At 39.1% G+C, this 25,239-nt stretch overlaps 1 protein-coding gene and 1 non-coding gene across 4 annotated transcripts in view; one reads left to right on the top strand and one right to left on the bottom strand.

The window, feature by feature from the left end:
* Map7d2 (MAP7 domain containing 2) overlaps positions 1-25,239 on the bottom strand; it is a 186,321-nt gene that overhangs the window by 156,880 nt on the left and 4,202 nt on the right. The gene's annotated exons all lie outside the window — the stretch shown is intronic.
* On the top strand, positions 21,864-21,970 carry LOC111815039. The gene has a single exon (XR_002819852.1). It is a non-coding gene; the product is annotated as a U6 spliceosomal RNA (small nuclear RNA).

The raw sequence follows: 25,239 nt of genomic DNA, 5'->3' as shown, positions 1-25,239 counted from the left end.
TGATTTCCATAATGGTTGCACCAGTCTATATTCCCACCAGCAGTGGAGAAGGGTAAAATGAATGATATTTTAAAAGGAGAGCACTGGGATGTAGCTTAGGGGCAGATTATTTGCCTAGTATGTACAAGGTATTGAGTTTAATCCTCAGTACAACCAAGAAAAAGGAAAAAGAAAGCTGGCCATTTATCAGAAAACCATTCATAAAACATAAAATATTAAAACCACAACTATCTGATTAGAAAAAGTGAAAACCAGAGAACCCTGGTATGTATGAATGACATGTAATAACAAAAGTGAATGGCGCTTTTTTTTCCTCCAAAGTAGAGTAAACTGAGCCTGAAAACCAAACATTTAAGTCATTTATTGTAAACAACCTGCTTCATATTTACAAACACAAGTAGTTGTGGAATTTGGGATCAAACCTAGAGAAGGAACAGAAATAGTTTCAAGCCGGAAAGGCCATGTGGCAAAACAAATGTGACAGACATAAAGGCCTGTCTGCTCCTTTACAGCTAGGCTTCCAGAGCACTGCGGGGGAGTCTCACCCATTTGTGAGGTTCTTCAACATCCCATTCCATAAAAGAAAGCCTCAAGAGTAGCTGAAAATATGTCAGGTAACAGGGGAGCATTTCTGAATGTTAAGTCTAAAGCCTCATGGTGGGCAGACTACTGCTGGATTATGTAGCATTTCAAGGATTTTGGTACAAATAACTTTTTAAGGGCTCATGCTATGAAACCCATTACTGTATTTTGTAAAACTAATTCACACTAATAAAAATATATATTGGAAAGTCTCATATAATCTTGAAAGCTTCTCTCCTGACACACAAGCCATCTTCAAGATTCTCTCTCTTCCCCTTCTAGTTCTAGGAAGGAATAAAAATTAGCATGTAGTGGAACAACTGCATAACTTGATGAATATTCTAAAAAGTACTGAACTATACAAGAGTGACTTATGGTTATATAAGTTATATCTTGATAATAATTTTTAATTTTTTTCCTTAAGACAGGCTCTTGCTGTACAGTTTAGTCTGTCCTTGAACTTACAGCAATTCTCCCATCTCGGCTTTCCAAGTGCTAGGGTTGCAGGCATGCATCATTGTGCCTGGTTTTTAAAGTATTTTCTTAATAGTCAGGGCCAAACACAGAATTACTATATGATCCAGCAATTCCAGTTTGCAGTACATACTCCAAAGAATTGCAAGCAGAAACTCAAAGAGATATCTACATACGCATGTTCACAGCAGCATTATTTACAATAGCCAAAAGAGAGAAGTGACCTAACTGCCCACTAATAGAGGGATAAACAATACATGGTATACAATGAAATATTATTTGGCTTTGAAAAGAAATGAGATACTAACAAATTTTGTAACTGGGATTATTGATATGAAGTACCTAAAATAGGCAAGTGCATAGAGACAGTAAAGAAAACAGTGGTTACAAGAGGCTTTGGATAGAGAGAATGGTGAGTTGCTTTTTAAAGGGATACAAAAATTTTCTGTTTGGGGGCTGGGGAGATGGCTCAGTAGAATAAGTGCTTGCCTGGCAAGCACAGGGGCCTGAGCTCAATCCCCGGTTCTGCCCCCCCCCAAAAAAAAATTCTGTTTGGATGTAAATAAAGAGAAAAAGGGCTGGGGAGATAGCTCAGTGGCATAAGTACCTGCCTGGCAAGTGCAAGGTCCTGAGTTTGATCTCCAGTACCACGAAAAAAAAAAGAGCAAAATAAAAGGTACATAATGGGAAGTAGGGAGATCTTTTTCAAATGGGAAGGGAAAACAGGATGGGGGAGGTAGAAGGGAAACGAAAGAGGATAGAAAAAAAGAATGGAAGGAGGAAATGGAAATAGATCTTTTGCAAATGGGAAGAGGAGCACAAGGTGGAAGGAGTAGGGAAGGATGGCATGTGTAATGAACAAAAATGTAAGATACGTTTTGTACATGTATCAGTTCCTCACAGTGAATATAATCATGTACTGCAGATATGCACTAATAGAAAATACAAAAACAGTTTTGATGAAAAAGTTCTAGAAATAATGGTGATTATTATACAGCATGGCAAATACACTTAACATCACTGAATGGTACACTTAAAATGGGTAAAGTGAAAAAGATTAGGAATAAAAATTAAAAATTTGGATCCATACCTCTAAAGATCCACACTTAATATTGTGGAACCTCACAACATGCCACCCTAAAATGTATTTCTTTGGTATATTCTGGAATAATTATTCAGAGAAACTATAGAGAAATAATTCTGAAAAACCTGCCCTTTTATAAAAGCAATTTTCTTCTACTTACATTAAGCAAGCAAAAGATGCAAATGCTTTGAGTGCCCCCACCACAGCCACACATTTCATTTGCCTAAAATGGCCTAAGGAATATCTAGGAATGATTACCTGAGAGATTTTGTCTATGGTTAGGCAACCTTGTCCACCATGCATCCCTCTCCTCAACTTCCCAAAGCTTGTTTCCACTTTTTCCTGGAAACCCCAAGCCTCTATTGCTTTCCATAACTCAGAATGATACATACATAAACTTCTCTAACAACTTTAAACTGTCCATAATGTAGCCCTGCCACCTCTTTGCTGGTCAAGAGTTTATGACTCAACATCTTAATGTGATCAGATAATAGCTGATTACTATCAAGTTTTGGGGTAGATTAGTTTCTTGGTTCATTCTAGCCTCTGTTGGTTTACTTGTAAGAGGGGGATAATGACTGAAATTCCTCATGGGGATAGTAATAAGGACTATATTATGTAATATATATTTAACACAGTGTCTTACTCATAGGTAGTGCTCCAAAACTAGATATGTTTATCCTTACCTATCAAGTAGAGGGTTCCAGACTGACGTAGACACAAAATATTTCTGTTACATGGAAACTTACATACTTTACTGATCTATAAAGTCTCTGGCTTCCAAAGAGCCAATTACCTAAGACAGACTTTCTCTAATTTACTATGATCTAAGACAAACACTGAAAAGTACCATTAATGGAAGTATAAAAATTGGCCATAGATGAGCAGACAGTTCACTGTGGCTACATATACAAGTCCCATAGCAGGTGATCATTTTGGGGAAGGATAACCACTTACATTTGGGTGCCCTGTGAATATCAGGTCATCACTGTCAGGTACTCAGCATGTAGTTATTAGAGAACATACTTTGGGTATGTACTTCAGTTCATGTAAAGGAAGGTGTTTCCTTCTCTCCTACTCACAGCTTAATTTACTTACTGAAATCATTATTGTTTCTATTCTTATCCTTCTATGTTGGGGCTTGAAATCAGGGCCTTGTGCATGCTAGAAAAGTGGTCTACCACCAAGCCCCAGCCATAGACATATAAATTGAAATCTGTTCCCCATTTGGAAGATATGCAGTCAATAGCATTCCTTTGCTTTTTATTATAAGTATGTCACAACTCAGGTCCTGGTTCTCACTATCCTAGGTGAACTTTATCTTCCCATTCTGTGCAGATGGTATTTTCCCACAGACACAAGGAATAGAGGAATACTCTACCACACACACCCCACTCCAACTTAACACACAGTGCTAGGTTCACTGCACTGCACAGCACACTGGCCCAGAGTTTAAGAGAAAATCATCTGACTTTCTTAGAACTGTGGAACCTACACTAGGTTTTTAGTAAGCAAAGAGAGTTTTACGGCATGCTTTTAAGTTTAGGAGTTTAGACCAGGAGATTTGTTGGAAAGGATACCAAGAGTTTGTCCTACTTGTCCACAAAGGGTATAGCAAGAGGAGAGAAAAAAATAAATAAATAAATAAATAAAAATAAAAAAAATTAAAAAAGTTTCCTTCCTGTAAAAAAAAAAAAAAAAAAAAGAGAGAGAGATTTGTATCAACATAAAGAATGTCTTAACCAAGGAAGTGAGGGGTACCCTGTCAGCCCAAGAAAATGTGCAGTGGAGATCCAATATCTATCCTGGAAAAAATGAAGACCCAATTGATTAAAGGAAGAGATTATTCCACAATCTCTCTCAAGATTCACTCCAGGCCTGCTGGACCTGGTAATGTATGCCCATAATCCCATCTACTTGGAAGCCTGAGGTAGAAGGATATTTAAGGGAAGCCTGGACAATGGGGCAAGACTATCTATAAACAAGTTTTGTCTTGTTTTGGCAAAACCGGGGATTTGAACTCATGCCCTTGCGCTTGCCAAGGAAGGCCTTATTCCACTGAGCCATCTCCCAAGTCCCCTCAAAACAAGTTTTTAAAGCCTGGTGATATAGCTCAGTGTTTATTTTTTTCTTTCTTTTTTTGTTTATTTAAGACAGGGTCTACAGGGTCTCACTACGTCGATCAGACTTACAGTGATCCTCCTGTTTTCAGCCTCCCCAGCACTGTGATTACAGGGGTGTGCCACCATGCCCTGTCTCCCAGCGCAGAGCAGCAAGGCCCCTGGGGCCTAGAATCAAACCCCAGTTCTTGTGCTTGTCTAAGCAAGTGCTTGATCCACTGAACTATCTCACCGACATGTAAAGGACTTGCCTAACATGGCAAGTCCCTGGGTTCAAGTCCTAGACTTGCAAGAAAAAAAGAAAAAGATCACATCTAGACCTTGAATTCATAGAATCAGAGAGGGGAACTCCAAAAGCCTACTCCTTCAACCTTTTTGATCTAGGTTGAGGGGGCCAACAGAGGAGCCTGCTCGAATCCTGCAGGGACAGGTCTCAGCATGAATGCAGCTACCTGATGTCTATACTTCAGATCTAGCAGATAGGCGTGGATGTCTAAGAAGTCACCTGGCTTCCATGTACACACAACCACAACCTTGTTCAGCCATCACAGTCCTTGTAGTGGGTGGACTTGTCACATGACTCAAAGCCCCTTCAGACCTACACTCTTCCATTGCTGGCTTGTTTTATGTCAGCTTATGAATTACATGCATTAATTAATTACTGAAATCACTAAAGCTGTGATGTGGACAGTAACTTTAATTGGAAGCCAATAAGCTCTACACAGGCCTGTCATAAGAACTGCTACTGAGGCTAGGGAGATAGCTTAGTAGAATAAGCGCTTGCCTGGCAAGCACAAGGGCCTGAGTTCAATCCCTGGTTCCACCAAAAGAAAAAAAAAAGAATAAAAAAACCTGCTACTGTGAGATAATTATTTTTCTCCAAAGATTAACTCCTTTTTGATTCAAATACTAAACAACTAGATCTTGATAACAAAACAAAATAAAACAGAACAAAACCAGGTTTGCCTGTGAGGGTTGAGGAAGTCCTTCCCCATATCAGTACAGTCCCCCACACCTGTAAGGTTTCACACATGCCATACTCCAGAGGGTTCAAGTAATTGCTAGCCATAGGAATACTGCCGACACCTTGCAGTCAGAAAAGATACAAGTCCCAGAAATCTTACAGCCCTCGTGAAACCAGGTGTGTACTCAACGTAGTCTAGGTAGTCAAACAATGTAGAAAGTGGGTATTCACTGTCTCAGTTACTTTTCTCTCATTGCTAGGACAAAATACTCAACATTCAAAATTAAAGAAGGAAAGGTTTATTTAGCTCATAGTTTGTGAAGGTTTCAGTCCATAATCAGCTGGTTCCAAAGCTGAGTTGCACATGGCAGAAGGCATCAGTTCATGGCAGTAGAAAACAGCAAAACAGCAAGAGCAAGAGCAAAAGGCAGGAGTAGCAGCAACAACAGCAGCAGCAGCAAAGGTAAAGAGCAAACTTCTCTCCCTTTCCTATACTGCAGCCAGGCTATCTGCCCCAGGGTGGGTGTAGCACTCACACCCATAATCCCAGCATCACTTACACCCATAATTCCAGCATTAGATTAGGAATTAATCACAACCTCTAGAAGTCTGCCTCATGACAAGTGAGGCTTTGGGTGGATAACTAGACAAACCGTAACACTCACATCAGGACATTCCCAGTAAAGCCACAATCTTGTCTGCCTTTTAACTTCTACTCATCCCACTTTCTGGGTTGTTCTTTCTAGCATCAAGATATCTGTGCTCACCAGCCTGCATCCAGAGGCATTGAAATTTTCTTTCTTTCTTTTGTTCGTTTGTTTTCTTCTGGTCAGCTCAGCCTGCCCTGGGGGCTGGCCTGGCACAGCATGTGGTGTCAGGGATAAAACAGAGGTCCCTGCACTTTGCCTAAACAGGTGCTTTAGATTGCTGAGCAATCTTGCCAGCCCTGAAAATTAGTTACTACTCTGGCTTCTTCTTCAAACATTCTAATCTTAAATTTCCATGGCAGGTTTAAGTCTACACACATAGTAGTCCTTGATGTCCTCAAGGCACTACTTACCTACAACTCTTTTTCTGTGTAAATGAGACGGCTCATTTTGTTGCTATATGAGCTGAATCCCAGGACAATATAAACTTGTGTCCTTGCAAAAAGTCCAAAAACCTGCCAGAAATGCATTCTCCTCTCATTTGTATACACAATGAATTCATTTCCAACCCACACCCTTAGAAGCTCAGGCCCAAATCTCTGCATAGGCACTATTCATTTACAGATTATCTAAGGAAAGACAACAAGCTTGCAAAAGCTAAAAGCCAAGTTCTATGTTCTAGTTCTTTTGTTACTGGGGAGAACCTGACTGAGATCCTGGTGCTAAGACACAGGCAAGATGGTTGACATGGACTTACATTTATATATTCCGGGCTTAGCTTCTTTGCTGAAAACTGTCCCTCAGCTCTTGGCAACCAAGAAGCATTTATTAAGTTGACTACTATATAATCTCTGCTTCATGAAGCAGCACTCAGGATAAGAATGAGCTATATTAACAAATATTCAGAACACAATGCAAGCTGCAGTAAAACTATCACTGGAACAAAAGAGGACATACTGCCTGTGATGGTAGCCAGGCATGTGCCATCATACCCACACCAGAATGGCTGCAGTTAAAAGGAGTGACAATACCAGAGCTGACAAAAATGTGGAGGAACTGGAACTCTCATAGGAATAAAAATGGTACAGCCATGTAGCAGGCAAATTAATGCCCCTCAAGGGATGACTGTATTTCAGTCCCCAGAAGCTGTGAATATTACCTTATGTGACAAGAAGCCCTTTGCAGACAAGATTAAGTTAAGGCTCTTGAGACAGAGATTTCCCAGATTTCCCAGGTGAGCCCAAAGTCATCACATTGGAGATAGAAGAACTAGAGTAAGTGAATGCATGTGCCGATGGGTATAGAGGTTGGAGACAGAAAACAAAATTGTTACTCTAATCTTGAAAGTGGAAGAGGGTGCCAAGAGGAAACTGATTCTCCCCTAGGGTCTTCTCAGAAAAGCTCAGCTCACACCTAGGTTTTAAAGTTTCTGGTCTCTAGAATTAAAATGTAATAAATCCGTTCTACTTTAAGGCACTAAGTTTGTGATAATTTGTCACAACAGCAGTAGGTATGAACAAAAACCACCTTGTAAAAAGGTTTGTCATTACATGCTAAAGCTAAAGACATGCCTACCTTATGACCCAGTAATCCCACTCCTAGATATATACTTAACAGAAATGTATTTACAAAGACATTTACACAAGCATCACAATCAGAGCAGTTTTAATAAGAACAAGAAATGGAAAATAGTGTAATGGTCCATAAACAAAAAGAATGGATACAACAAATTGCTGTACACTTACACAATGTGATACCATTCAGGAATAAGAAGAAAGGAACCACTGGTACCTGTATCAATGGGTATATCTTACAGGCATAAAGCTGAGTGGAAACCATATGTGCACATGCACACACACACAAAGATATACTTGAGGCTGCAAGCAGGCATAGGGGCCGCGGGATCGATCCCCGGGCCTGCAGTGCTGGCCCCACCCCTGGGGTACGCTGAGACTGCAATTGAGACTGGGAGTGGTGGTGCATGCCTGTAATCCCAGCTCTTGGGAGGCTGTAAATAGGCAGATCACTACAAGTCTGATCTAGTAGTGAGACCCTGAACACCCTGTAGACCCTTCTCTAAAATACAGAAAAAAAAAAAAAACTTGATAGAAAACTTCTAGAGATGGCTGATGTTAATACAAACACAACAATATGAATGTACTTAATGACAATGAACTATACACATAAAATGGTTAAAATAGCAAATTTTAAAAACTATTTAAAGATTTTATTAGTACGTGTTTATAGGACACATGGTTTAAAATCATCTTGGAGGGGCAGCAAGATAGCTTAATGGACTAAGCACCTACTTTGGCAAGCACAGGGACCAAGGTTCACCCATTCTGAACAACACACCAGCCCTGCCCCTGGGGCATGCTGAGCCAACCAGTGTCCTGGTATAGTGGGGCATGCCTATAATCCCAGTGCTGGGAAGGCTGAAAGTAGGAGGATCACCACAAGTCAGAGCTGCATAGTGAGACCCTGCAACAACCAAATAAATTTTTTACTGATTTTATTGAGAAACAAATACCAATGAGACAGTTTCAAAACAGGTTAGTAGGACAGTTCTCTTAATTCAATGAGAAGAAATATTTGTACTAATAGTGTTTGGACAGGATATCATGTCTGCATCTTGTACTATGAATAACCACTATGAAGACAATAATATGCTATGTATTAATTATTGAAATTGTCCTATTAATTGGTTTTGAAACTGTCTCATTGCTATTTATTTCTCGATAAAATTTCAAAAGTAAAAAAATTAATACATTGCATATTGTCTTCGTGGTATTCATAGTACAAGATGCAGATATGATATCCTGTCCAAACACTATTAGTACAAATCTTTCTTCCCATTAAGAGAAAGTAGCTGTATATCTATTCTAATTTGTATATACAAATATATATGTATATATATATATATATGTGTGTGTGTGTGTGTGTGTGTGTGTGTATATATATATATATATATATTTCACTACAAAATGGTCCTTCATTTATATCCTCCTTTTTTGTTTAGTTTTGTCAGAGATGGGTATTCCACTGCCATTTAAATATTGTAGGTGCGTGAATTCAGCAAAATAATCCAATACAGCCCAGTAATCCATAACAGTATTGGGTTATCCATAGAATTGGCAATGTCAGAAGTTGTTGATTTGATTGAGCATTTTACAGGTCAGCATATTAATATGGCTTTACTTTTTATACCTCATTTTTATACTTTTCTGCTGGATGGTGTTAGATAGATAGAGCAAGAACTATATAACAAGAAATGTCACTTTTGTATCTGATAAGGTTAGTCAAATCCCCTCAGAATGTACCCTGAAACCCTGTACCACAGTTTGCAGATACTTTGTCACTGTCCGATGACATGGTATTTTTACTTGGAAGACCCAAAAAACTCCACCAAGAAGCTACTAGAATACACAAATTCAGTAAAATAGCAAGACACAAAGTCAATACCCAAAAGTCAATAGCATTCCTCTACACAGACAACACACTGAGAGGGAAATTAGAGAAACAATACCTTTTACAATAGCACTGCGGGAAATGAAATACTTAGGAATTAATCTACCTAAAGAAGTCAAAGATCTATTCAATGAAAATTACAGTACTCTGAAAGAAGTGATAGTAAAGGATTTCAGAAAATGGAAAGACAGTCCCGGTTCCTGGATAGGAAGAACCAACACTGTGAAAATGGCCATACTCCCCAAATTGCTGTACAGATTTAATGCAATCCCTATCAAAATACCACCAACATATCTCACAGACCTGGAGAAACAGTTCCTAAAATTTATTTGGAACCAGAAAAGACCTAGGATTGCAAAGGCAATCCTGGGCAACAAAGACAAGGCAGGAGGTATTACAATTCCTGACTTGAAATTATGCTACAAATCTACTGTGATAAAATCAGCATGGTATTGACAGAACAACAGACCTGAGGATCAATGGAATAGAAGATGCAGAAGTCACTACAAACACACTCAGTCACCTTATCTTTGACAAAGGGGCCAAACATGCTTACTGGAAGAAAGATAGCCTCTTTAACAAATGGTGCTGGAAAAAATGGCTTCCTACATGCTGAAAACTAAAACTTGACCCAGGTCTATCACCAAATACACTAAAAAATAAAATAAATCTTGGAGAGTGGGTACATGTACATAAAATAACTTGTTTCTTTCTTTTAATCTCCTTCCCTCCCTCTTCCTCTAATCCCCCATCCCGATTTTCATTCTTGTTGACATTTTTAATCATAGCTCACAGAATGGCATTATGTTTACACTCACTGAGGTTGTTAGGTTCCTATATATGGCTTACCTTTATCTATTTTACCTTTCCCTCCTTCTCACCTCTTGCCCTTGTTCCCTTGAACTACTTCTCTATTCCAAGAGATCCATTCCTTTGCTTCCTTCTAACCATCCTTTATTATTCTGTTTTTGCTTTGCCTCACTCAAATGAGAAGTACCACATGGTATTTAAGCTCATGTGTTTTATTTCACTCAACACTGTATTTTCCAGGTGCATTCATGTTTGCACAAACGTTCCAAGTTTGTCATTCTTCACAGCAGAGTAGTATTCCATCATATATATTGTTTTCTTTTTCCAATTGTCTGTTGATGGACTGCTTCCAGGATTTAGCTATTACAAATTGTGCTGCTGTAAACATTGGTATGCATGCATTGCTGTATGATGGCTTAAGCTCTTTAGGAAAGATACCTAACAGGGAGATAATATGGTCATATGGAATTTCTAATTTCAATTTTTGAGTAATCTCCATACTGATTTCCATAATAGTTGCACTAATTTACATTGCCATCAACAATGAAAGAGAGTTCCTTTTTTATCACAGCCACACCAGCATTTGTTACTGTCTGATTTCTTTTTCTTTGTATTCTTTTTTTTTGCGGAACCAGGGATTGAACTCAGTCCCTTGTGCTTGCGAGGGAGGCACTTACTCCACTGAGCCATCTCCCTGGCCCCTGTCTGATTTCTTAATGATTGCTATTCTTTCTGGCAAAGGATGGAATCTTTTTTTTTTTTTTTTTGGTAAGATGGAATCTTAGATTTGTTTTAATTTGCATTGCCAGAGATGTTGAATACATTTTCCTGTATTTGTTGACCATTTGTATTTCTTCCTCTGTGAATTATCTGTTCATAAAATGGTTAAATAGCAAATTTTATATGCTATATTTTTACCACAATAAATAAAGATATGGGGGCTATAGGGAGAACTTTTCATATGAATATATTTTAATAAAGTTCAAAAAAAGCAAGACTATAGTGAAAAGAGGTAAAACGATGGTTACCTTTAGATCATGCTAACTAGGAAGAGGCATGAGGCAACCATTTAGGTAGCAGAAATGTTTAATTTCTTGATTTAGATGTTGGTTACATATACATATATGTTAAAAATTAATCAGACTATGTATTTAAGATTTGCACAATTTCCAAATTCAAAACAAAATTTTATTTGCACATTTACCTGTATGAACATAATCAACATTGTACTGGAAAAAGAAAGAGAAAAGGGGCAAAACACCTCCTCCCTGAAGCCCTACCTCACCACACACACTTTGGTGAAGGAAAGCTTCGCCAAGTAATGAAAGATGAACAGGATACGCAAAGATGGAGAAAAGGGAATTCTAAGCAAAGGGAACAGCATGCACACAGTCAGCAGGTGCAAGAGGGTGTAAAGTGCGCTAAACACTATGAACTGGTAGTCAATGATCAGAGAAAGAAGCCTGTAAGGCTAAGAAGGAGTCCCTCCTAACATGACTGGAAACCTTATTAGCAGTTTAGATTGTACTCTCTAGGAAGTGCTAGGCAGATATCAAAGGAGATTAAAAAAAGAATGACCTGATGAATTCACGACATGGGAGGTGATATAGACAGAGAGACAGAGATCCCTAAGGTTCTTGTAGTTGGTTAGTGTCTGACTCAAGGTCCTGACCATAAGGATGAGGTTCAAGACAAGAAGGCTAGCAGAATCTATGGGTTTGACTAGGAGGGGAAGGTGTTCCAGTGCTATGTAGCTGGTGATCCTGACAGCAAGAATAATGACTGGCCACATTTTTTTCAGCCTCCTGGGCCACCTGTGGTAGATCATAACATCACAGAGCTGAAAGGGACCAATAACCTAGCACCCTGTCTCGTTTACATACAAACAACTCAATTCTATGAACCAATGCTTGCAGTCACAGTTTGTGAGGAGCAAGCTGGAACTAGAGAGCTGAGCCCTACTTCAGTGAGCATGTCCTACAGAATAGGGAACATGGCTAATTGAGCTGTGTTTCTTGATACCTCCAAACGGCTTCACCAACCTTACATCCTGCCACAGGGTTCTCTATCCTATGCTCATATCCAGGTCCCTGACAAAAATCCATGTCAACTTTTAAAGGAAAAGTTCTCCCCAAGATCCCTAAATTCTAAATAGCCAATCATTTCATTTTATGGTTTAGTGATACCTTGTATGTCAATCTGGTTTCTCCCACCAAACTGAGTAACGAATGAAAAGCTGACACAGGGATAGAGATGGGTTGGCCAACTATGCACATCCCAGAATCAACAGGTATAAATAAGTAGAAATAAGTAACTGGTAGAAGTAAGTCTTGTCTACTAGTTTCATTATCATTTTATAGACTTGATGTGTACCACAGGAGCTAATCGCCATTTCTGTTCTTGGTGGCCTACAAGTGTAAGAGACTAATAGGAAACAAATATCAAATACCAAGGCTTGTACAGGGCAAATCAAAAATAGATGAGTTTGAAGTAATATGCTTAAGATGTGAAACTTTTTCATTTCTGATCCTAATCTGGCATGGTTAGTCAACACCTAGTTAGCTATACAGCCTAATACAGGAGCCACTACAGCAATGGATACATAAGTTTAAACTTTTCAAAATTAGATAAAAGCTGAGTGTGGTGGTGCTTGCCTGTAATCCTGGCAGTAGGAAGCTGGAAGCAGGAGAAATGCAAAGCTGATGCCAACCTGAGCTACTTAAGAAGATCCTCTCTCAAACAAAACAAAGCAAAACAAATAAAAATTCAATTACCCTCCCCCTCCTCCCCCTCCCCCTCCTCCAGTACAAGGGATCAAACTTGGGACCTTGTGCTTGCCAGGTAAGTGCTTATGCCACTGAGCTATATCCCCAGCCCTATTTTTATTCTTGATCACTCTTGCCAGGAATGTACAAATTTGAATACTATAGATGCTGTTAATTGTACACTTGTTTTCAACTTCATTAATACCTGTTTTTATTTCTTCTTTCCTATATTCTTTTTAATTTGCTCTTTTGTAACATTTTGATGTGTATATTTGTATAACTGATTTGTAGTGTTTTTGTTACAATAATGCATTTGAACTCTCATTTTTTGTAAATATGGACTATGCAACCACCAACAGATGTTGATATATTTTTATAATTTTCTTTAAAAATATTTTCCAATTTGTATTATAATTTCTTTTTTCATCCATAGATTAAGAAGTCTGTTACTTAACTTGCAAACTTTAAAAAAAAATTCAGTTACTCAGTGTTCAATAGCCACCTGCAACCAATCTCTCTATGATATGGAACAATTTAGATCAAAAACATTTCCATCTCCATGGAAAGTTCTTCTGGACAGTGCAGTACCCTGTCTTAACCTCTGATTGAATTGATTATAAGAGGCACTAGGTGTCCCGTTAGCACAGTAGGTAGCGCGTCAGTCTCATAATCTGATTATAAGAGGCACTTGCTCTTAAATAATCTTTGCATGTCAAAGAGGAACAATCCTTTTCATTTTTAAGGAGTAAAGATAAAATTAGGTACAACAAAAGACATTAAATACTTCTCAATAGAAAGGCATTGGGTCCCCTAAGGTCCTTTAGTTGAAACTGAGAGAAAATGAAACAGCTAAGAGAAATTAAAATTGAACAGGATACCGTGAAACAGTCCATTTCTCAATTATTCTTCTATAGACAGGATCAATCTTATCTCAGGAGACTAGGAATATGTAGAAATTAATGCACGATTAATATGAACCAATTACTCCAGAAAAAAACATAAGTGATGAAAATTATAAAATCAAGTGAAGTGGAAATTTAGGTGGGTGAGGAAAGAGAAAAGGGAGCAGGAATTGGTTTTGCAGTAAGAAAACTGTAATTAATTTCTTTTTTTAGGGAAGGGTCTACAGGGTGTTGAGGGTCTCACTACTAGATTGAACTCATAGTGATCCACTTGTTTACAGCCTCCCAAGAGCTGGGATTACAGGCACACGCCACCACACCCAGTCTCAACTGCTGTCTCAGGGGGTCCTGGGGGTGGGGCTGGCACAGGCCAGGATCAAATCCCCAGTCCCTGCACCTGCTTGTAGGCACTTTAATCCGTTGAGCTATTTGGCCAGCCTGAAAACTACAATTAGAATTAGCAATTTATTTAAAAAGCTTTAAAAAATAATCAGAAGGGGCCAGGGAATTAGCTCAGTAGAATAAGTGTTTGCCTGGCAAGCTCAAGTGCCTGAGTTCAATCCCTGGTTCTGCCCAAAGAATGAATGAATAAATAAATAAATAAATAGATAGCTTTTATCTGAAGATACAACTAAGGTTGCTTTAATATTGGTTATAAGCTAATGAAAATAATCAGTTAAATTTTATTCATACCACATATCTCTGGTGGGAGAAAATGACCCGAGTGCAAGAAATGCTTTCACAGTGGAGGCTGGCATAATATTTCATCACCAGTCGTCATCCATGACTAGTGTTAAGGAAAGCTGAACACACACAATTAGTACTGCAGAAAAAAATCAGACCCTCTTAAGAAGTGATACTACCTGCACAAATCTATTTCCCTCTAGTCAGTGAAGTGCTAAAAATGCACACTTAGTGCTGGAAGAAGAGAACATATAGGAATCCCACTGGAGCAGAGGTAGTTTTAAAAAATGAGCACAGCAGGAAAATTCTATTTTGCCCAGGTTAAAATCCTGATGGTTATTTCAAGTTAATGGCATATATTAGTGTGTTGTTTTAAAACAGGGACACAGAACACTGTTTAATAAAGGGCTTCAGGTGCTTGGAGAACAACTCCAGGTGCAAAGACATTTTCTGCACTGTATTCATCACCTTCAGGTGTTCATTTATGTACTCCTTTCAAAAGGGATTAAAGCTGCTTATATAAAATCCAGCAGAAGTAAATATGGTAAGAAAATGAAAAGAAAAAGAAAGATAAGGATTAAAAAATGAAGCTGTAAAGAAGTTATTCCAAAGTATCTATCACAGCAACCAGGACACCACACAGGTTGGCTTATTAAACCAATAATCAATTTTTTTCTTTTTTCAATTTTTATTTCTGCCTGTCCATGTAGTTTACAATCTAAGGGAATAGTTACATGTACACATTACAGCTTATTTGATTTGGAAAGTGTTTTATTTTATATGTATGTAGTACACGGTTTACAGGGTCTCATTACACAGATGGGACCCATAGTGATTCTCCTGTTTTCAGGCCCCCAAGAGCTGGGATTACAAGTACGTGTCACCATGCCCAGTCTCAATCACCATCTTATTTCTTTTCTTTTTAATCCCTTCCCCTTCCCTTTCTTCTCCTCCCTTTTCTAGTTCCTCTGTCCTCATTTTCCATTCATATTGGTATTATTTGTCCTATCTCATATCATGGCGTATAATGTTTACATTAATTGGGGTTATTAGGTTCCTGTGCATGGCATATCTTTATTCTTTTTTTCCCCTTCCCATCCTCCTTCCCTATGACCTTTATTTTCTTGAATAGTCAACTCTTAAGGACTTTGTCCAAAGGTGAACCTGGTCTGCACACTTGTCCTGTGGGTCCTAAAGCAGATGCTGGGTAACTAGGCTTGGCCAGTAATGCCTTTTATACCCAACACTCACTCTCTCCCAACAAACCTTAGAATAAGAAAGCCAGAACCAGGCCAGAATACACTGGAACTGCCTAACAGTATAATTACCATGAATCCAGAGCCACCCCATTTCCACAATTTCAGGTCCCAAAGACAATAATCTGCATAAGGACCCCACTAGTCATAGCCTCAATGCACTCCCCTTGCCCACACTGGGAAAATCAAAAGCATCTTCTTACTTCAGGAGTTCAAGGGTCCAGCCCTACTCTGTCCTTTTGTAGAGGAGACCATTTTATCAGAGAACCTTTCCATTTGCATGCACCTCATCCACAAAGGAAATTAAAGCTGGGCTCAATACCATACCTTCATACCATACTTGATAGTACCTTAACCATATTCAATTCCATGGCAAGTTATTGCCCATGAAGTCACAAAACTCTCTGCCATGAGATGATCTGTATCAGTGCTGTCCAATGTGGAGCCACCAGCCACAGCTGGCAAATGGACATACTAGAATTATAAAATACAAACAATGTAATATACATCATTAATAACTTTTATATTAACTACATAGTTAATATAAACTATATTTCAACTATAAGTTGAAATTATGATTTTAGATATATTAAGGTTAAAAATTATACATTAGTTTCACCTGTTCCTTCTTCTTTTAGCCGGGGAGATGGCTCAGTGGAATAAGCGCTTCTCTGGCAAGCGCAAGGGCCTGAGTTCAATCCCCGGTTCCAAAAAAAAAAAAAAAAAAAAAAAAAAAGGATGATAAAGTCAGCTACATTAAAAAAATTCAAAAAATAATATAAAAATCCAAATCCTTTTTCTTTTAAATGTGGCTACTAGAAAATTTTACATTACGCATATGTAGCTAGAATTCTACTTTTATTGGCTAGCACTGACCTGCCTTATCAGTATTTTTCTTTAAGTTGACTTTTACTTCTACTTTTTACTCATTCTCACACTACTTATAAAATCATAGTTTTATACACTAGTTGTATTTTTATAATACAACTAAAGAATCCATAGAGGGGCCGGAGAGATGGCTCAGTAGAATAAGCACTTCTCTGGCAAGTGCAAGGATCTGAGTTCAATCCCCAGTTCCGCAAAAAAAAAAAAAAAAAAAAAAAAAAAAAAAAAAAAAAAAAAAAAAAAAGAATCCATACAGCTATTAACCCAAAGTTGAAAAGCTAAGTTTGTTCACATGAAATCTAAAACCCTCTTATGGTCAAACCTCCCAAGAAACACCGGTCCATAGCAGAACTACCCAAAGTGTGGCATATGGCCTAAATATGAGTGATAGTCTCCTTATTGCTCATTACTAGTCCATGATAAGGGCACTTACTGAGTATGTATTTAGAAACATTGACAGCAATTTGAAAGAATAATTTTATATTCATTGGCAACTTCAAATCTAATATTTAATCTGAGCTAATATTTACAAATTAGTGTTTGTAATTTCCATGCCTTTTATCTTTTCTAGTAAATTCTCTTTATTCTATTTTACCAAGATTAGCCAGGAGCAGATTAGAATTTAAAAAGTAAACTCCAAATTGGTCTTTACTAAAGTTAGTGTCAGGGGCTGATGAGATGAGATGGCTCAGTGGTCTAAAGAACCTACTTAGAACAAGTTCAGCAAAGCGCAGAGACCACGGTTCAATCCCCAGCACCACATGCCAGCCAGCCCCGCCCCCTGGTGGGCTGAGCTGGCCACACACACACACATAAATAAAATTAAAATAAAATTTAAAAAAATAATAAAGTTAGTGTCAGACACACTAGCCTGAAGTATCAATCTTTGATTCTTTCAGAGAAGACTCAGAAATACAGCAAAAGCCTTAAGGCTCCATCACACCCAATGTAACTTCCTAGCCAGAAAACCTGTCTTCAAAGATCCTCAATATTAAAGGCAGAAAACTGGATGAGGGCCAATTCCTAACAGACCAGGAAGTTCTATTAAATGAAACATCTCTTCCTCTAAGCATTTTAGTTATTTTTTTTTTGCTATAACTCTAAGGAATAAGGTCCTTATCACAATGGGGTGAGCAACTCTGTACTAAGGAAAAGATACATGATGTCCTTTGTCAAATGTGCACAGACAATACTGAGAATGGTCCAGAAAATATGGGAGACTCAGCCTGTATGCAAAAGAAGGTTCTTATCATCTATGGAGACACAGTGACAGGAAGGTTAAAAAAAAAAACTCCGGTGTTGAACACACTTGGATATAAAGCCTAGTCTGTAACTTATTGTGTGCCCTTGAACAAATTACTGGGTCTTTCTTAATTGTCATGTATTTATGCATGCAGCAAAATTTCAAAAAGGAACAACAACCATTCCTCTTTCGCTAGTAGATGCACACTATTCCTCACATTAGGAGGTGGAGGAGCTGGGGAGATAGCTCAATAGAATAAGCGCTTGCCTGGCAAGTGCAAGGTCCTGAGTTCAATCCCCAGGACTGGGGAAAAAAAGAGGCGGAGACTATTTCCTCTCTCCATAAATCTGGGCTGGCTTTGTAACTTGCTTTGACTATTAAATATAGCAAAAGTGACATTCTGAAAATGGGTGTGGTGATACTCACCTATAATATCAATTATTTGGGAGGCTGAAGCAGGAAGATAAATTTGAGGCTACCCTGGTCAACTTGGTGGGATCATGTCACAAAATAAAAGAATTAAAAAGGGGTTGGGATGTGCCTCAGAGGTAGAATACTGCTGGTTTCCATCCCCAGTACTGGGGAAAAAAGTGGTATTCCAACACTTCTAGCCCAGACTTAAAGAGAACTGGAAATTTATGCTCCCTCACTCTTGAAGCACAGCTGTTATGCCATTAGGAAGTCCAGGACAGATTTTCTGAAGTTAGAGATCTGGACACTAAAAGGCTATCCTGGACATTTCAAGTTCAAATTGGCTCCCAGTAAATTTGTGGCAGGAGGGACTCCAGGTGACCCAAATAGAGCAGAACAACTCAAATGAACCAACAAAGCCCCAGAATTGTGAGAAATGGTGTTTTGGAATAATCCATTACATCATAGTAGATATCTGAAACATCTCTAAAATTGGGGAGAAAAGTATAAACATAGTTGTGAAGAAGAAAGTAAAAGAATGTGGTGGTGCATACCTGTGAGCCCAACACTCTGGGAAGCTGAGGCAGGAGAACTGCAAATTTCAACTCAGCCCAGGCAACTTACAATGATGTTTAGTACATAAGTGCTCAACAATTAGCAGTAGATACCACTAATATTTGGAAGTAATAGGATTATGTGATTTTTAATTTTAGTTTCTTTTTTTTTTTTTTGAGGAACCGGGGATTGAACTCAGGCCCTTGTGTTTGCCAAGCAAGCGCTTATTCTACTGAGCTATCTCCCCGGCCCCCTTAAATTCTAGTTTAAGGGCCAGCCAAATAGCTCAGTGGGTTAAAGTGCCTGCAAGCAGGTGCAGGGGCTGGGGGTTCAATCCCTGGGCCTACCATACTGGCCCTGCCCCATGCTGAGACAGCAATTGAGACTGGACATGGTGGCACATGCCTGTAATCCTAGCTCTTGGGAGGCTGTAGACAGGTGGATCACTATGAGTCCGATCTAGTAGTGAGACCCTGAACACCCTTGTAAACCTTTCTCTAAAATACAAAATAAAATTTTAGTTTAAAAGCTTTGACATATAATTTGTCCAGATCTGTTATATAAATCAAGCCCCAAAGACATTCTGTACATATATTTATAGGGTTGTACACATGGTTGAGCACATGAATAGCTATTCATCAGTTCTAAAGCACTCACAGTAACAGAGCATTTATTCACATTTAGTATTTACTAATAACAGAAATGAGGCTCAGAGAAGTGTAGTGAATCCCCTAAGCTGCAGAGGTCACCACAGACAGCTGGGGCTATGATCCAGCCCTATTCTCCTACCCCATGCTCTTCTATTCATGATGACCCCATACATGCATGCCCAATGAGACAGTCATGAATGTATCATGGGTAGTTTGAGCTGGTAGGAACATGGTAACCTAGTATACAACTTCAAAAGTCCTCGCTTATCTTATTAAAAAGTTTTTGCACATAAAAAGAAGTCATCAACAGAGTGAAAAGAAAACATAGTGGGGAAAATTTTAGCCAACTGTCCCTCACACAAAGGACTTATATCTAGAACACTTAACTGAAAAAAGTCACGCCCTCCCAATTCAAAGATCCAATAAAAAAATGGGCATCTTTGGGCCAGCCAGATAGCTCAGTGGACTAAAGCACCTGCTTAGGCAGGCTCAGCAACTGAGGTTTGATCTCTGATATGCCATGTTGGACCCATACCCGGGGCACGCTGAGAATGGGCGTGGTGGCATATGCCTATAATCCCAGCACTTGGGAGGCTGAAAACAGGAGGATCACTGCAAGTCCTATCTATGTAGTGAGACCCTGTAGACTCTGTACTAAATATATAAAAAATGGGCATCTGAGATGAATACACACGTTTCTCCTTTTTCTCCTCTTAATTTCTTACATATTTCTTTTTTTCTTCTGATTTTGTATGCATGTATCTGTTGATACAAATAACTGGTTGGAAGACAACACTATGCATTACAACAAATACTATGAAATTTATATTACTTTGTTAAGTGAAATTCTATATCACTTGTAATTTATGTTTTAATACTATTTTGTACTCTCTTTATAAAATAAAATAAGTGAAATAAATCAGATTCCCATGTGTAAACATCACACTGTCTCCCTAGTGTAAGAAGTTGAAGGAGTAAATAAAATCCAAAATGTGGGCCAGGGAGATGTCTCAGTAGAATAAGAGCTTGCCTGGCAAGTGCAAGGGCCTGAGTTCAATCCTCGGTTCCACAAAGAAAAAAAAAGATCCAAAATGTACAACTGATGTGAAAGGGAAAGAAACTGCTCAAAAGTATAAACAACTGGGATGCTGGAAAGGAGAAAAGAGAAAAAAAAATATATATATGTATATATGACAGCTAGCATAATTATGCTACTACTTCCTATTAGTTCACTGAAAGGTTTGTGCTTATATTGTTTGATCAATTTTTTTTATGAATTTAAGACAGGGTCTAGAGGGTGTACAGGGTCTCACTATGTGCATTGTACTCATAGTGATTCTCCTGTTTTCAGCCTCCTAAGTGCTGGGATTATGGGCGCACTACCACGCCCAGTCTCCATCAGTGTCTCACTGTGCCCCAGGGGCAGCACTGGCATAGCACAAAGGGGATCAAACCCCGGCCACTGTGCTCTGCCTAAGCAGGCGCTTTAGTCCACTGAGCTATCTGGCTGGCCCTGTTTGATCAATTTTAATACCTATACTTTGTGATCTAAGCAACTACTTTGAAGTTAACAATATGTAATATAATAAACATCGTTAATTTCCTATTATCTTATTTTGAAATTCTGTATCATTGGTTTTGCAATTTAAAATTTAAAAAAGATATGAAACATTCATCACAGGGATTTTGTACCTGTACATGATATAGCTTGCTCTTTCCCCTGTCCTCCTTTCAGCCCCTCATCCTCTTATTTATAAATGTTCTGTTTCCATTTCTTTCCTTCTACTTTTTTTTCTTTCCTGTCCCTTCCTCCCTTTCCCCCTCCCTCCTGCCTTATTCTCCTTTTATTAAACTAGCATTTAAATTCTATCTGGGACATTATGTAATGAGGGAGGGCAGTCTTAAGAAGGGAATTCTCATTACCCACTATGCACAGTGGGGTCACAGAAGTGGTCCATAATTCTCTTGGTAAAGGTGAGTGCATGGCTGGCCTTTCCTTGAAAGGGGCCATTTTAAGAGCACTGGCAGTATTCAATCATACATACTTGAAAACAAGCCTCTTTATTTTTGCCTTTACTTCCTGTCAGGTTGAAAATTAAGGACAACTTCAGATGAGTAGAACACACTCTGACCTCTGACCCTCTCATTTGAGACTAATGTCCAGAGGTGTGTGTGTGCTTGCGCGTGCATGTGGTAGTATTTAAATGTAGATTGATGTGGAAAGTTGTATTCAGGTTTTTAGTATTTTACTCCCTGAGGAGTAAGGTAGTATGGGAGCAGAAAAGGCAAGGCCTTAGGGCAAAAGCAATTCCTGGACCTCAAGGGTAAGGAGCACAGAAAGATGGTTTCTAAACCTCTGGTGAGTGCTCGCTTCGGCAGCACATATACTAAAATTGGAACGATACAGAGAAGATTAGCATGGCCCCTGTGCAAGGATGACACGCAAATTCGTGAAGTGTTCCACATTAAATCAATCAATCAATCAATCAATCAATCAATCAATCTCTGGTAAATGAAGAGCCACCCATGACCTTCTAGGTGATCACATCATGTGTATGCATGAAAGGCTGAGGACTGCCAGGAAAGATACCTAGGGGGCATTATAGACAGAATAAATCAGTGGATAGGAGATGAGGGAGAATGAGGAATAATGGCTAATTGGAACAGGATTTCTTTGGAGTGTGGTGAAAATGTTCTAAAATTGACTGTACTAATGGTAATACCACTCTGTGAGTACTAAAACCCACTGAACTGTTCATTTTTAGTAAAATGTATAATATATGAATTTTATCTCAATAAAGCTTTTATTACAGAAATAAGAGAAGGGTAAAAATTAAGAGGTGGATGTAACAAAGGAGAAAGAGGGGCTCCAAAGGGTTGTCTGCATGCTACAAGGCACCAGCCTATTTGGTATTGAAAATAAAGGGGTGTTTTTTCAGATGGTGAATGAACCCAGTACTAACTAGAAGCTATGAACGCTGGAACAGACCTTGCCATACCAAGGACTTTCAGGCATTTGGCATGACTATAGTTCCCTCATTTTGTTCATGCGTACCTCACTTATATCTGGTTTTCATTTGCTTAAATCATAACCTTAACTCTGCTAATCAGAAGGCTTTTTTAAAGGGGAAAAGGTCGTAGGCAAGAAGCAAACAAATGCTTCCCAACAGAAAAGCAAATCAGAACTTGTATTCAGACTTATTTCAGAGAAGATGTAGGGGGAATCCAGAAGCCTAATCTGCTCCAGAGCCTCACATGATGATATGGTGAATTCCATATGCCAAGGGAATGTGCAGCATGCCTCAGATGTGAGGCAGAGAGCAAATGATTCTCTCCTGGGCCACAATACACCCATAAAATCTTTCTTCTGGCACAATTCTTTTCCAAAGGAGTGTGGAAAGCAAAGCCAGAAGGAAGTTTTCAACTTTAAAGCTAACTCAAGCCAGGCATGGTAGTGCCTGTTATTCCAGCACAGGGAAGCTGAGGCAGGAGGATCTGGAATCTCAAGGCCAGCTTGGGCTACAGAGTGAGCTCAAGGTCAGCCTGTAATCTTTAGTGGGACCTCCAAAAAAAACCCCTAACTCAGCACACAAATGATTGCTCCAAACCAGGCAAAATCATCCTGCCACCAGTCACTATATCTCATCAAATCCTCTTCCAAAAGCCCACTAGGACATTTACCAACATCTCCCAGAAATGCATCCTTGTATTTCACCTCCCCAAATCAACCCTGTGACTTCTTTTGTTAAGGCAGTTAATGGAATTACTGCAGAAGATGAGACACTTTAAAAAAAAACACTGCAGAAGGTGGACCACCTGTAAAAGAGGAAGAAAGGTGAAGAAAAAAAAACACAGCAGAGGATATGACTCAGTAGGTGAGCGCATGTTTACTCTGCACAAGGCCTTGGCTTCAATACTCAGCATCATACTACACCCCCTCCCAAAAGTAGGAATGTGTTTGGGCTCAGACACACACCTCAAAATATGAATGTAGGAGAATAGAATATGGTACTCCAAAATAGACTTCTGTGGCACAGTTTGGGCTCCTTATTCTAAGAGGCAGAAAAGTAGCTCTTTTAAGATGTTGTGAGGGGGCCTGCCCCTTAGCTCAGTTCTTTAAGTGGCTGCTTCCACAAAGCAGTCAGGCTCAGGTTGCTGTGGTTCGATCCCCACAACTCAAGTCAGCCAAACCTGCCCTGAAGGCATTCGGAGAAAAAAAAAGATGTTAAAAAGATGTTTTGAAGAAAAAATTGACATCTATGAGGGAACTCCGTACTAATATATATCTATCAGGAAGTGAGCTGGCTGCTTCAGACAGCTTCTATTACCTGAGAGACTTACCTGCATTAGAAGCCAACCTCTATTTATCATACATTCGATCCCCTCACCCTCCCACAACTTGTGTCCCTGCCACCACTCAGAAGCTCCAAAGTCCTATTGGGTTGTGTAGCACAAGATGCTATATGAAGTTGAATCACCTGGCTCTTCCTCAAGTCTCACATTTTCTTGGACTTTTATTAGTGTATATATAATTAGGCACATTTTCCCCCCATTAATCTCTTTTAAGTTAACTTAATTCCTAGTGAAAGATTGTAGGAGGTGAGGAAAGACATTTTCCCTACAAAAGACACTTTCGATGGTGAGAGAGTCTTTATGGAGTTTGCCCTGAAAGTGCTGCTAAGTCCTGTACTGCCTTCACTAAACAAAGCTAGGAGCCTAAAATGGTACAAAAGCAATTTTGTACCATTACCTCTTGACCCAGTGGTTCTTTCCACTGTCAAAAGAACGTTAGAGCAATGTATGCTCAAACTCTGCCTCCTTAAATCCAAGCAGTTTTAAGATCAAAGTGTTCAAGCATGGTTTTAAACTCCACTGTGAGGACCAAGGGTGTAACTCAGTTACAGAGTGCTAACCTAGCACGTGTGAGGCTCTGGGTTCAATTTCTAATACTATACGAGAATAAATAAGTACAACTTTAAAAAAGGATAAAGGATAAATCAAACCAAACTCTCAATCTTTGATATTAAGCCCCAACCTACTTTGAATTCCTGGGGGAGCTTCCTTGGACTTCTAGCTTATACCCATATTTAATACTGCTCCAGGTCAAAGTATGAAAGAATGTGGGTAGAAGGACACCAAAGAATCCCATGTTTTGGGTGGAGAGATAGCTCATTGATCTAAGTGCCTGCCTGGCAAGAACAAGGACCTGGATTTGGTCCCTGGTACCACATGCCATGCTGGCCCCAAAACCCCAGGCACTCTGTGCTGACCACCCAAAATGGGTGTGGTGGTGCATGCCTGTAATTCCAGAGCTGGGGATGCTGAGATAGCAGGATCATTGTAAGTCTCAACTGCGTAGCAAGACCTTGTATCAAAAGAATAAAAATTAAAATTAAAGAAAATAATCCAATTTTTTTAAAGGAATCCCATCTTCCTTCAAAACAATCACCTCCTTACTAAAAAATCAGAGAAAAGTTCTAAAATGTCCTAAGTTTAATTATGAAGGGCTAGGAGAAAGAGGAAAAGATGGAGGTTAATCAAAACAGTATCTTATATTCCTAAATGTATGTTGAAATTTTAACTCAATTCTTGTCAGGTATCCTGCTTGTAGTCCCAACAAGTGCCAGAGGCAATGGTTGCTTCCCCTTGTGCCCAGCTATCACAAAGCCTCTGGCAATACTTTTATCAAGAGTTGGGGCCGGGGAGATGGCTCAGTAGAATAAGAGCTTGCCTGGCAAG

Source organism: Octodon degus, unplaced genomic scaffold (genome assembly GCF_000260255.1).
Source record: "Octodon degus isolate 3935 unplaced genomic scaffold, OctDeg1.0 scaffold00010, whole genome shotgun sequence".
Classification (NCBI taxonomy): Eukaryota; Metazoa; Chordata; class Mammalia; order Rodentia; family Octodontidae; genus Octodon; species Octodon degus.
This window is presented reverse-complemented; position numbering and strand designations above follow the sequence as displayed.